Raw genomic sequence first — 12876 nt, 5'->3', positions numbered from 1 at the left:
TATGGTACGAGTATATTAGTACATGTTTCGTCTCCGTATATGTACCGGTATCTTGCATACACATGCATATATATATATATATATATATATATATATATAGATATATATGTATATATTATATTTATATATAAATATATAATAATATTAATATATTATATATATATATTATATAGTATATTATGTTATATATTATAATTATATATTATATGTATACTATATATATATTATATATATTAATATAATGTATGGTATAAAAGAAGCAAAGAAAATTAAATGGCCCATTACCATCAGAACAATATACAATGATCTTCGTCTCCACCAAAATACAGTGACCTGTTTAATCTTTTTGTTTCTTTCATGGGTATTGTATATACATATAAATATGTATATATATATATATATATATATATATATATATATATATATATATATATATATATAATAAATATATTTCTGGGCATGCTTAAAAATGTTTGTAAATGCAAAATTTATTAATTCGTTTTAGTAATGAGAGAATGACCCTTTCCACGAATCTCTTTCTCTCAAACCATACTTAACCGGTCTGACGGAAATTGCACAAACATTTGCTTGGAATTTCTCCTTCCCAGAAATAAAAAAAAACCTATCTTTAAAAATTACATAAGATTTGTATTTAGCAAATAATTTAATTTATTTTTAATCCTTTAACAGTGGTATTAGAGTTATGTATTCGACAGACGCTACATTGAAAGCTTTATTTTTTTAATATCTGACTTAATCCATAATTATTATATTCATCCCATAAATTCATGTCCTTCCAAATGGAAGATCAGTAAGAGGGATATTTTTTGGGCGCTATTGCAGAGGCTATTATTAACGATAGCCATAATAGATAAGATATGGGTTCCACAAGGCAAAGAAATCCATTATTCCTTTACCTGGTCAAGTATGACTTTGCGGCCTAGGTTAGATTAGGTTAGGGTAGGTTGAATTTGGTAATGATACTTAATTTTTTTTTCTTTTAACAAACAGCGACTGTCTGTGAGACTTTCAACATAAATCTGCCCATTTCCTTACTTTACTGTCCAACAAAACAGAATTCGTCTGACATTTCCTTTTTCTTTGTGAAAACAAAGGCAAATGAGACTTGTCACCTGATGTCAATTTCTAGCCCAGGCCTGAAGAAAAAATCGGAAGAAAGAGAAAGACAGAAAGGAGGGGATTTAACCCCGAAAGTAATCGATCCAAGAAGAAATTATATAAAAATCAACAAAAACAAAAGCAGAAAGTTTATTCTAAAACCTGAAATGAGCAGTTCATTCCTCTAATAAAAATAGCTCTGTACTCACAAGCTGTTCGTGAATTTACTTAACCCTTAAACACTAAACATGGGTGTGGATTACCCGACGCTAGTGACGTCATGGAAGAAACACAATGTTCCTGCCAAGCTACAGTGCGGTGATCCCTGGTAGTCTCAGTGACGGTCGAGTGTTCTCAGAGGGAGGTGTGGTCACTCCGCTCCATAGCTTGGATTTACACATAGACAAGTGTTCAGGTATTGTGTACCCGAGTTTAGTGACAGTGCAATACAAATAAATTGGGTATATTGTACCCAAATTTAGTGACAGTAAGTGACAATGCAATACAAAATAAATCGGGTATTTTGTACCCGAATTTTGTGACAGTAGTAGTGTTTATGCAGTGTACAGATTTTAGTGACAATAATAGCGTACAAAGCGGAGCTATTGTGATGACACACTGATATCTTTTACTTTTCTGGCTAGATATTATTATTTGTGACTGATTATAGTGACTAAATTGAATCAGTAATGGCAAGAAGGTGATCCACTTGTGATCAGGCAATTATTGATGCCCTTCTTGCTGACAGTTGTAGTGATGCTAGTGATGAACTGGAAGGTGAACTGTTATATGACAGTGACGATGACAGAGAGTACGTTGCTGTCCCTGATGAACTTCATAGTGAATCAGAATCCAGTGAATCTGAAGAGGATGTTTGACGCCGATGCAGGCAAACAAGTTCGCTAAGTAGTCGGGCAAAGAGGTATAGGTGTCCCCCCCGCTCCTCTGCATCCCACTCCACCCATGCTGCAGACTCTGCCTCCTCTACTCAGGACTCTACTGGCCTTAGTGGTAATTCTGCTGCTGGTCATTCTGCCTACCGTGATGACTCTGATGACCCTAATGACCCTGCTCCGATAACCCCTGCTGCTGCTGCTGATGCAACCCTCGCTGCTGCTGCTGCTGCTGCTGCTGCTGCTGCTGCTGCTGCTGCTGCTGCTGCTGCCACCCTTGCTGCTCGATGAAGACCACGCCGACAACGTGAAGATGAGGGGGAATTTATGAAATGCTTGTTACCTTCAGCGAGGCAACAGTAAGAAGTAGTAAAGGCTATGTGTGGCACACGAGGTCTCAGGTCGCAGGACCACGTACACCAGCACAAAATATTATGGGACATTTCAGGCCCAGTCACACAAGTAGCTGCTCAGGCCACCACCCTAGAAGAGTATTTTCAATTATTTTTTACTGATGAGATGCTAAATGTGATAGTGGAGTGGACCAACCAGAAAACTGATGAAGAATCCAGGAAGTACAGGACGCAGACATCTACTGTGGCGCCCACAACAGCAACAGAGATACGTGCCCTGATAGGTGTCCCTGTATTTAGTGGCTACAGAAAAGACAATCACCTGAATACCAAGGAGTTATGGTGCCCTGTGTCAGGGGCTCCTTTCTACAGGGCAGCAATGTCTGAGGACATTTTTCCTTCCTGGTCAACTGCCTGTGGTTTGATGACAATGCCACGCGGGTGGAGAGACGAGCTGTTGACAAATTTGCCCTAATCAGGAGTGTGTGGGACATGTTTTTTGCTGCATGTGAAGAACATTATACACCTGATGAGCACCTGACTGTTGATGAGCAGTTGCTGGCTTTTAGGGGTAAATGCCCATTTAGGATGTATATCCCTGACAAGCCAGTCAAATACGGCATAAAAATCGTCATGGTCAATGATGTGGCTAGTAAATACCTGTTGAAAGGTATTCCCTACCTGGGGAAAGATGATACTCGACCAAGAGAAGGCCTGACACTCGGCCACAGTCTTACAAAAGACCTGACAAGCCCCTAGCACAACACGAACCGCAACGTCACCACAGACAATTGGTTCACGTCTGTGCCACTCATTCAGGACCTGTTGCATAACTGTAGGATGACTCTGGTGGGGACAGTCATGGGGAATAAGAGAGAAATCCCTGCTGTCATGAAGGATAAGCAGAGCTGAAGGACAGGAAGCTCAGCATTCCTCTTCACAAGGGACATGACACTCGTGTCATATATACCCTCCACAAAAACAAAGCTGAAGAATGTCCTGTTGTTATCCAGTATGCACACCCAGCCAACAGTAGATATGGAAAGTGGGAACCCCAAAATTATCAATTTCTACAATGAAACTAAAGGAGGAGTCGACACGTTTGACCAAATGTGTGGACAGTACAGTTGCAGCAGGAGAACCAAGAGGTGGCCACTATGTATATTCTTTGGAATGATCAGTGCAGCTGTAATTAATTCATGGATCATCTACAAGGCCAACGCTGACAGGGTAGGAGGCACCCCAGTGAGACGAAGAAGAAATTATATGAGCGAAATGGCTTTGCAGCTCATCAGACCATCAGCTGAGCAACGCATCAGTGTCTGGACACAGCACAGACAAGTCAAGGCCATCATCAGACAAATGTGCTCCATCAACCCTCATGGCACGCTTGCTGGTGCAGGATCATTGGCAGCAGAGATGACGGAGCCCATGGTACGCTGCAGGAAGTGTTAATTGAAGGCAGACAGGAAGACACCCTTCCGGTGCCACAGCTGCCGCCAACCTTTCTGCCCGAGCCACTACTACCCCTACCGCTGTGACTGTCTGAGCCTGAGGTAATTATCAAGGAATATTCATGAAACCGTTGTTTTTGTTTCTTATTTTGGTGAACATAAGTTCTTTTTATGTGACTAAAATATAAGTTACTTGTTGTATCTGCTGAAATAGTATTGTTATGCCTGGTAGGTTAGGTTAGATGTGGCAGATACCAGGGTACAAGATAACAATTCTCTCTTTACTCATTTTTCGTATACTAAAAAAGGTTGTTTTTTTACTCTCTTTCCTACAGTTTGTGCAGTGTCTGTGCCATGGAGACTGAGTGGAAGTGTAGCCAGTGGTCCTTGGAGGGGTTTTGGGGAGGTTTGTTGAAAATTGGTGGTATATTTTTTTGGGGGGGAGGGGAATTTTTTCCCAAAGTTTTGGAAATTCATAGTTTTTAGATTTTTTTCCCCTTTCTCAATTACATAACGCATTTATATGCATTAGAGGTTAGTAATAGTTTTATTAAAATTACCATGGCTTTAATTTAGTATGTACACCATTGCATTAATAAATTTGTAAATGTACTGTTTTTTTTCCTCCTACGGTCAGGTATAATATACCCATGTTTAGTGTTTGTGTTTCTGGAAAACATGTTTAGTGTTTAAGGGTTAAGTAGGACAATTCCCCACCACTCCAAGTAAAGAGTATCTTGTGTTTTTTATACGTTACAAAAAGTACGCAAAAGGAGTACTTCAAAAGGAAAGTCTTTAACACTTCGAGACGATAACCGCAAACGAAATAACGCACGTACGTCAGTAACACGATCCATCTGTATAAGACAGATTCATGCTGTTTTATTTTCTTGCAGCATAAAAAAAAATCCACAATACAAGTATGGCTTGTTTGACGTTAGTCTTCTGCGGCAGTAACACTTGGTTATTATAAAGATTAAATTACACATCGTTGAGAAACCAGGAGCATGCATGTTCTGGATTTTATTTACCAACAATACGTTATCTCATTGAAGTGTATATGGTGCGGATAATAACTTTGTGAATACTTTAGCCGCTTACGAAATCTTCCCCCCTTAACTCGGATTCATTAAGTCCTTAAACAAGTGGGAATTCCAAAACGTTTTGTTTTTCTCCTAGAGACTGACATGAACTTTGGACTTAGGAAATGTAACCATTCACAATGGAGTGCCGAATAACTTCAATTGTAATAACAACAATATAGGAATTTGATTTGTGACTTTTAAAACAATATCATACTATTTGAAGGCCTTTTTTTGTAATTAAATTTTACAGCTGATAAAAACTTCTCTACGTGACCGAAAGAGAGAAACTTTCGATTCTTCTAAAGAAGGGGAACGGAATCAAGTCTTTTATGCCTTGAGCCTGAGACAAGTTACGAGTAGGATTGAGTACCCAAGAACGCGTTCGCTCTAAAAGAACACACGCAGTGGTTCGTCAATTCTACTTGTTTCGAAGGTAGTACGTACTTACCATTACCATGGAAGAATACCTTTTCTATGATGCACTTGGTAATGAAACCGGCCAAACCGGGGCCAAAAAGCCGAAACCACCCCTTAACAAGTGAAACCGGCCAATCCGTCTAGGAAGAATCTGGTAACTGAATGCATGAATTTGATGTATGCAAAGTCTCTCATCTTTGAAGTGATCTAAGTGATCAGGAACTCATAGTGCGCAGTAATGAAAGCTGCTTCTATTGACACAATGTGTCTTCCCTCAGCGCTCTGGTTTCGTTTACGCTAGGAAGCTCGTTAATCTGGGTGTGTGTTTTTTTAATTCTTACGATGTAAGAGTTATTATATAAATTAAAAAAGGAAAGAGGATACCGTTTGAGAGTGAGAAAACTAAAGTCAGAGGGCTGTAGTACTCAAATGCCAGATATAATAAAAATGAAAGGACACTACAGCGAGTAAATTTGAAAGGAAATGACAAAGGACGATTAACTACCATCTATAACTGTAATTAGTCCCTTTTCATTTTTAATTGGTATCACTCCCACTGGTTCAGTCTTAAACGGAGGACCATGATAATCTCTATTGGAGTTTTACGTAACTAAGCAGATTGACCTTCTCGAGAATTTTTTTTCTTATTGAAATCGTTACCTACTGAATTCAGAAAGCACTTAGGCAGATGGAGAAACAAAGGAATTCTACTGAAGAACAAGCGATATTCTGCAACACTTACATGATTAACGAACAATGCACCTGCGGAGTTCATGAGAATTTTAAGAAATCAGAAAATGACTCCTGGATGGACCAGTGCATTTGGCACTGTTTACATGATGATTAAAATCAGCATTCGAATGATTCGTGGTATAAATGAATAAAGAAACTGGCTTGGAGCTTTTGTGAATATTTTGAAACTCATTTCCGGACTTTTCAGATTAGCTGCATCGCTTGTTACTTGCAAATGACTCGTCCTTACAGCTTTGTATCAATCCTGTTTACGTCTTCCTTTCATTACGTTTCTGTGTCCTTTGTTGTGGTCAACTGCAAGAGCAATACCATTCCTTACCCAGACAGTGCCATAGGTCAATGAGAGACGATGGAGAAAATATATATACATACAACCATACACACATACATGACTAGGAGCTAGTACTAAACACGGCGAAACAGTGTAGATGAATCAGTTTCGCCGTGTTTAGTACTAGCCCTCGGGGTTCAAATGTTCCTAAGGTCATTTCAAAATCCCTAGATTCCACATATTTACCGTACACACGAACACACGCATATTCATATATATACACATATATGACGTAAACACACGTGCACATTTTATTTACATAACATGGCACATATGCATTAAAAACAGAAAGACGTACTCATGACCCGTTTCATATGAGCAAAGTGCATGGGTCCTGTCTTTCAAGATAGATTCCTTCTTATCGTGTTAATGCCTACTACTCTAAACACTGGCATGATGTTAAACGGGTGCGTTTTCTTGGCGACATTAAGAAAATAAACAGAAGCGGCTGTGTTCGACAACCAAAACGTACTTTTTTTTTCTTTTTATTTTACGGTACAAAGGAATTCAATAAACTGTCTTTTGAATATCTTTTTATGATGGTGGAATGATCATTATGGGTCAATTAGTTAAACCTAGCCCGAGAGAGAGAGAGAGAGAGAGAGAGAGAGAGAGAGAGAGAGAGAGATAGTAGTAACGCCATAGAACTCCTGTTCTGACGCACTTGACTGAAATAGTTATACAAATTTTACCAAATGAAGAGCCGACGGATCTTCACTAGATAGTGACCCCCCCCCCCCACCGAGGTTTTCGGGGTTTATTAACTTTATATATTGACAGTCTTTTGTTTTATGTTTTTGCGGTCATCCCCAACGGGCTTGTACTAAGCACGCCGCAAAGATGGATACATACTGGGGTAAAAACCTCTGGGGTCACTATCTAAGAAATAACCGAGCCGACAAAAAAAAAAAAAAAAAAAAAAAAAAAAAAAAAAAAAAAAAAAAAAAAAAAAAAAAAATCAGTATTTCGAGTGAATAATTTCGTAGCTAATCTAGGAATCAGCCTTTTCGAAAGTTAAAAAAGGGCTCCTTTGACTAGCCTTTTATTTGACTAAAATACAAAAGCAATCTGAACGGCATTATTATACCTTGGCACAAGGGGACACTTGAAATACCGATCAAATATTTGTTCACAAATCAGGGAAGCTTTTACGATTCTGTAAAGAAATTTGGTAGAATTTTGTCATATTTTCGAAGATTTATCATAACTATATCACAACTCACCATTGTAGTTCAGGATCCAAATCGTGAGTACTGTATTTTACTTGTTATCAAACTGAGGCGTCTGTTGAAGGTGTCTGCATTTACTAAGAAAACAAACATTTACTGATCAAGGAAAGACAATGAACAGACCGAAGTAGCATCTCTCTCTCTTTAAGAGAAGGGTGGTAACTCCCCATACTCAATATGCTTTGAGACTTAAAAGAGACCAAATTCTCCTCAGATACGTGTTGTGGACATTTTAACAGAGCGGTTTTGATAATAAGTAAATTCATTCTAGATCTGAGCCAAGTTCGGTGAATTTATTTGTTTAGTTTATGTAACGGTCAGTAACGTTTCACTAACAATAAAGTAAAAATTCTTGGCACAGGAATCAACAAATTTCCGTGAAATTCAACACAAGTGAAAATATGTATTTTGCATAAGCTAATGCTCACAGCCTTCCCTAAAAAGTGAGCAGTAGTAATTATCCCGTTGAATTCGAAGTTAAAGTAAGGAACTAATTGATATGCAATTAATCTAAAATAACAAATGGTTCCAATGAATCAAGAACATGAACTAGCTGAACAAAGCAAAATGGCAAAGTTAAAAATCTCCGATTTATAGATCTCTGAAACTGATACTGGCGTCCAAATAGCAATGGTTATCGTATTGGGTGTTGTGGATGAGGAGTGCGGGTTACTGATAGGGTACAGAGATGGGAGTGCCAGATAAACGAATACAAGGAAACAACCATGCAATGCCCCACAAGGAAGATTCCCACACAAACATAGGCCACGTATACAAATGTTTCTTTCAGTACAGATCCAGCTGTTAGACTAACAAGCTCTATGGAGACCTTGTACACAATGCCCTGGTGTTACTTATATCTATTTATACGGATTGTAAGACGCCAAAATGAAAGTGTCTTTCACTTACGAAAGGTTGCACATAAAACTATCACGTAGTACACACACTTGCAAATAAGCTTTCAAACCTTACTAACTAGAAAAAAATCAATTATGATTTCTCTCCTGAGGACATAGTAATGCATATCTTATTTTCTTTTTGATGGCAGACCCACAACAAAGTTCATGAGGTTGGGTAAACATATTAGAGACCAGGCTATACAACTGACTAAAGGCAGAGCTAGCTAAATCGACGTGCAAAACAGGTTATTAAAGTTTTACATCAATACATTTGCCTATTTTCCAGATTTTCCAGGATTAAACTTTAACACTATCATAAGAAGTTATAGAGATGACCGGAGATGGAGTTAGTTAAAAAGAAAAGAATTGCAAATTTTCGTTAGGTTTATGAATCGCTTATCTGATTATAATCAAAATTTTCCCGGACTAAACAACAACACTATCATATCAGATTACAAATGCGGCCTATTGGCATCATCATTTCCACTTCTGCAAAATGTTGCCACTTATCTCTTTAAAGCGCTTTTATCTACACATCTCCACTCATCTCCTGCCTCCCGTGTGAGTCTTCCTGTTGTTTTTGATTGAGGTGTCTTTATGCCAGCACGGGCTCTTGCTCATAGAGCAGCCCGTATTGGTCTTCCTAATTTTCTGGCGCCTAGAGGAACCCATTCAACTAAATATCTGTTTGGTAAAACAGAATATATAGATTTTTATTGTTTCTTAAATATCATATCCAATTATGTTAATCTATTTCTGTGGAATTTCGACCGTCTAGTCATTCTCACGCAACTCAAGAAATAATGACTAACAACGGAATTTAGGAAGTCCACTTTTTATGACAATAAGTCAGCACACAGCACTGGAAAACAATAGGCGATTTCAACATCAGTAGGAAAGTTTATGTATACCCACACACATATATAAGTGTATTCCGATTACTATAAAGTTGGAGCTAAGCATTTTGCGATACTTTTCATGCCGTTACCCTGATGAGGTCTGACAGATATGTACTATGTTTGTATGGTGTTTTTACGTTGCATGGAACCAGTGGTTATTCAGCAACGGGACCAACGGCTTTACGTGACTTCCGAACCACGTCGAGAGTGAAATTCTATCACCAGAAATACACATCTCAGACCCCTCAATGGAATGCCCGAGAATCGAACTCGTGGCCACCGATGTGGCAGGCCAAGACCATACCGACCACGCCACTGAGGCGTTCTCTAATAGTTATGACAGCAACAGAAAGAACAATGAAATGAGCGGGTCCTAACTCCATCAAGGTTACCAGACCCAGCGAAAACGAAAGCAGGGAGAGAATCCCAGAATTCAAGTTTAATTACCTGTAAACTAAGTTTTATGCCAATGAATGACTTTATCATAAACGTGATTACCCAGTGTGGTTCTAAAAAGTATTAGCATATGATAAGCTATCATTTGTCTTTATGCTGTAAAGAGTTATCATCTGATAGATAGCATTAATGCACTTCAGTTCAATTCCGGTAGATTGAAACTTCAAAAAATCATATCAATAAGAGCTTTGATAACCTCGTTCATATTCAGTATTTATTTTTCTATCATCACTAATCTTTTCCTTCGCAGGGCCGCCAACATCTTAGGACAAATAAAAAAGACAAAATTTAGCTGTCAGTTGCAGACCTAAGATGCTGAATTGATGGATCTTATAACTGGATTATCCTTTAACTGAAATTTTAACCTTCGTACGACCTCTTCAACTTTTGTGCTGTAATTATAATATGCCGAGCGCACTTGGTCACAAGATGGCGTAGGGAGGGTGGTGCAGCATGCCAAACTTGTAATCCTCATTATGCGAATTGGCATTTTAGGTTTTTCCTTGTGATTCTTTGAAATAGGACTTTGTCCGAAAAATAAATTATTATAATAACTGACGGCAATTATATGCCAAAATATTACTAGAGATAGCATATGAAAATATTATTTACGACAATGTGGCACATTCTTTTCCCTTGCATTGTCAAATCTGCGTTTACCCCCAAGAGGACGGAGACGAGGAAACCAATTATAGGTTAGGGTTAGTAGCCCCGGGTTAATCCTTTTCATTAAGGGACATACTTTGGCAATATGTGAAATGCAAGAAAAATAATCCTCGCTCACGCCCGCCCGCCACCCCCCCCCCCAAAAAAAAAAAAAAAAAAAGAAAGAAAGAAAGAAAAAACACCATAATAGTCACCGTGACGTAGTTTTAAGATTAGCCTAGCAAACCTATCTGAAAACACTGATCCTCTCTTTACGTCATCAATTTAGATTCGCCTTAAATGCTGCGTGATTTGGAGAGGAAATAAATGTGAACTATCTAACCGTATGAGAGCAGATCATATGAGATCTGAATGCATTATGATTAGGATTTTTGTGTCACTATTATGAACTTCGGATATCTAGACTGCGGCTAGAATACTTTTTCAAGTGATGTCAGTATACTACACGATAAGAGCCCTGATACACCGCCATTTGAGAGAAAGATCACAGGTCTAAGGGAAATCAGAGGATGACGACAATTCTAAAGCTTCGGGAACAACACTATAGCTTTTTCAAATTAAAAGAACGCAAACCACTGGTCATTAGGAATGCGTCAAATTTCGACGATTTTATCGGTCGAACGAATAATATAAATACATAAATTACGATATCTATTCTAAACCGTTCATCGTGCATACCAAGGCAAACATTTTCTTCATTTCTTTTTTAGCATCGTTACACATAGATGATTAGCTAAACATTTAACTTATTTTTATGAAATTTTGTTTATAAATCTTTGAGTCACCTACTAATAATAAACTTTGATGATTTATTAACTATCTCTGGAGTTAGATTTCCTAAGTAGTTCTAAAGTGTTCAAGGGTATTTTTAACCGTGAAAAGGTAGACTCATGGAAAACTTTCAAGTAACTTGTTCTGTTCTTTAGAACTTTTTTTTGTCAAACCTTTTGCCTCGCTAACCTTTGACGTTGCAATGTAACAAACATATTCAAAACAATCAATCAATGTTATGCTCATTTATGTGTGTGCGTCTGTCGATTAACTGCTGAACTAAAAATTACAGTTTAATGGTATTGTATTAAACTGTCCCGCAATACCAGATATACACCGTTGAGACACAGATACACATACATGCATACAATACCTATTAAGCTTAACATTTGGCCCATGTGTATGTACCAAGATTTTTTTTAAATCCCAAAAACCGTCATTCCATCCTACAGCTAGACGTGCGTAATACAGATTCACTTGAAATGAACTGGTATTCACGTCATCATCATTTATTACAAAACAAGAAGTGAGTATGTAAACAACTTACCTTGTTACTTTTAGGTCATGGCAGATTAATTCCCTTCACAAATTCTATCAAGAGTCACACGGTAATTGCACAATACAATTCGCTAACTTCTTAATACAAAATGATCACTTGATACAGTGGATAGCTTTTCAAATTCATAGTTATATTAGCACTTAACCACGCACCAGCTTGACTGGCAGTGGGCTGTCATACGGCACGGGCCATAAAAAACGAGCACTGTGTGGGTATCTCTGGGGCTTGGGCACTGGGCAGCGATTCATTCAGTTACCAGTCACTAGTGATGAATGTGGAATTCCACGGTCCACCCCTTAGCCCCAAGGGCTTGGGATCTGCTAAGGGAGGTGGGCGGGTTCAGCTAAACGTTTTGTTCAAGTTACCACGTAGTATTTTACTAACATTGTAGAGCGTGGATTTATGTTTAAAACAGAAAGCAAGAAATGCTGTGCTATATCATATGGAACTGATTATTCTTCCCCAGGTCAGAAGTGAGCCGTATCGTTAAAGCTACTCTCGGGTTATTCAAAGAAGATCCGGGACAACGTCACGATGCGACGATAACTGCGAATGAAGTTGCCGACAATGTAATTTTCCAAAGTTTGCCCGGCGTTTTTTTTCGGGTATTCCCAAGAAACTTTTCCCAGAATACGTTACTATTATCCTTATTAACGTAAAAGAACTATTAACGCATTAATATATCAACAAAATACTTTATATTAGACAGGAATACCTGATATCGATGTCCAGAATAAAGGGATAATTAAGATTGCATCTTGTCAATTGAAGTACTCTGCTGCCAGCTGCACGATTCACTGGGTAGGTATTGTGTTTGGTTTGTCATTTTCCATTTGTTTTAATTATCCTTTTAGTAATTTTGCATAGTATCGGAAACATGAATGAGCCCGGTTTAAAAATCGTATAGTTTAAGAAAATGATTAGCTGCAGTTGCGCAATGTTGCGATTGTTTGATAAGAATCTACATAGTAAGTTCACGTCACCAGGAAGTA

At 38.1% G+C, this 12876-nt stretch overlaps 1 protein-coding gene across 1 annotated transcript in view; it reads right to left on the bottom strand.

Moving 5' to 3' along the window:
* LOC135215486 (transient receptor potential channel pyrexia-like) overlaps positions 1-12376 on the bottom strand; it is a 57914-nt gene extending 45538 nt beyond the window's left edge. Inside the window, exon 1 of the mRNA XM_064250244.1 lies at positions 11873-12376. The gene's annotated coding sequence lies outside the window, so the exon portion shown is untranslated. The remainder of the gene's footprint in view (positions 1-11872) is intronic.
* Between the last annotated feature and the right edge of the window lie 500 nt (positions 12377-12876).

Source organism: Macrobrachium nipponense, chromosome 5, assembly GCF_015104395.2.
Source record: "Macrobrachium nipponense isolate FS-2020 chromosome 5, ASM1510439v2, whole genome shotgun sequence".
NCBI classification, from domain to species: Eukaryota; Metazoa; Arthropoda; class Malacostraca; order Decapoda; family Palaemonidae; genus Macrobrachium; species Macrobrachium nipponense.
The sequence above is the reverse complement of the archived record's forward strand: the minus strand, read 5'-3'. Positions and strand labels throughout refer to the sequence as shown.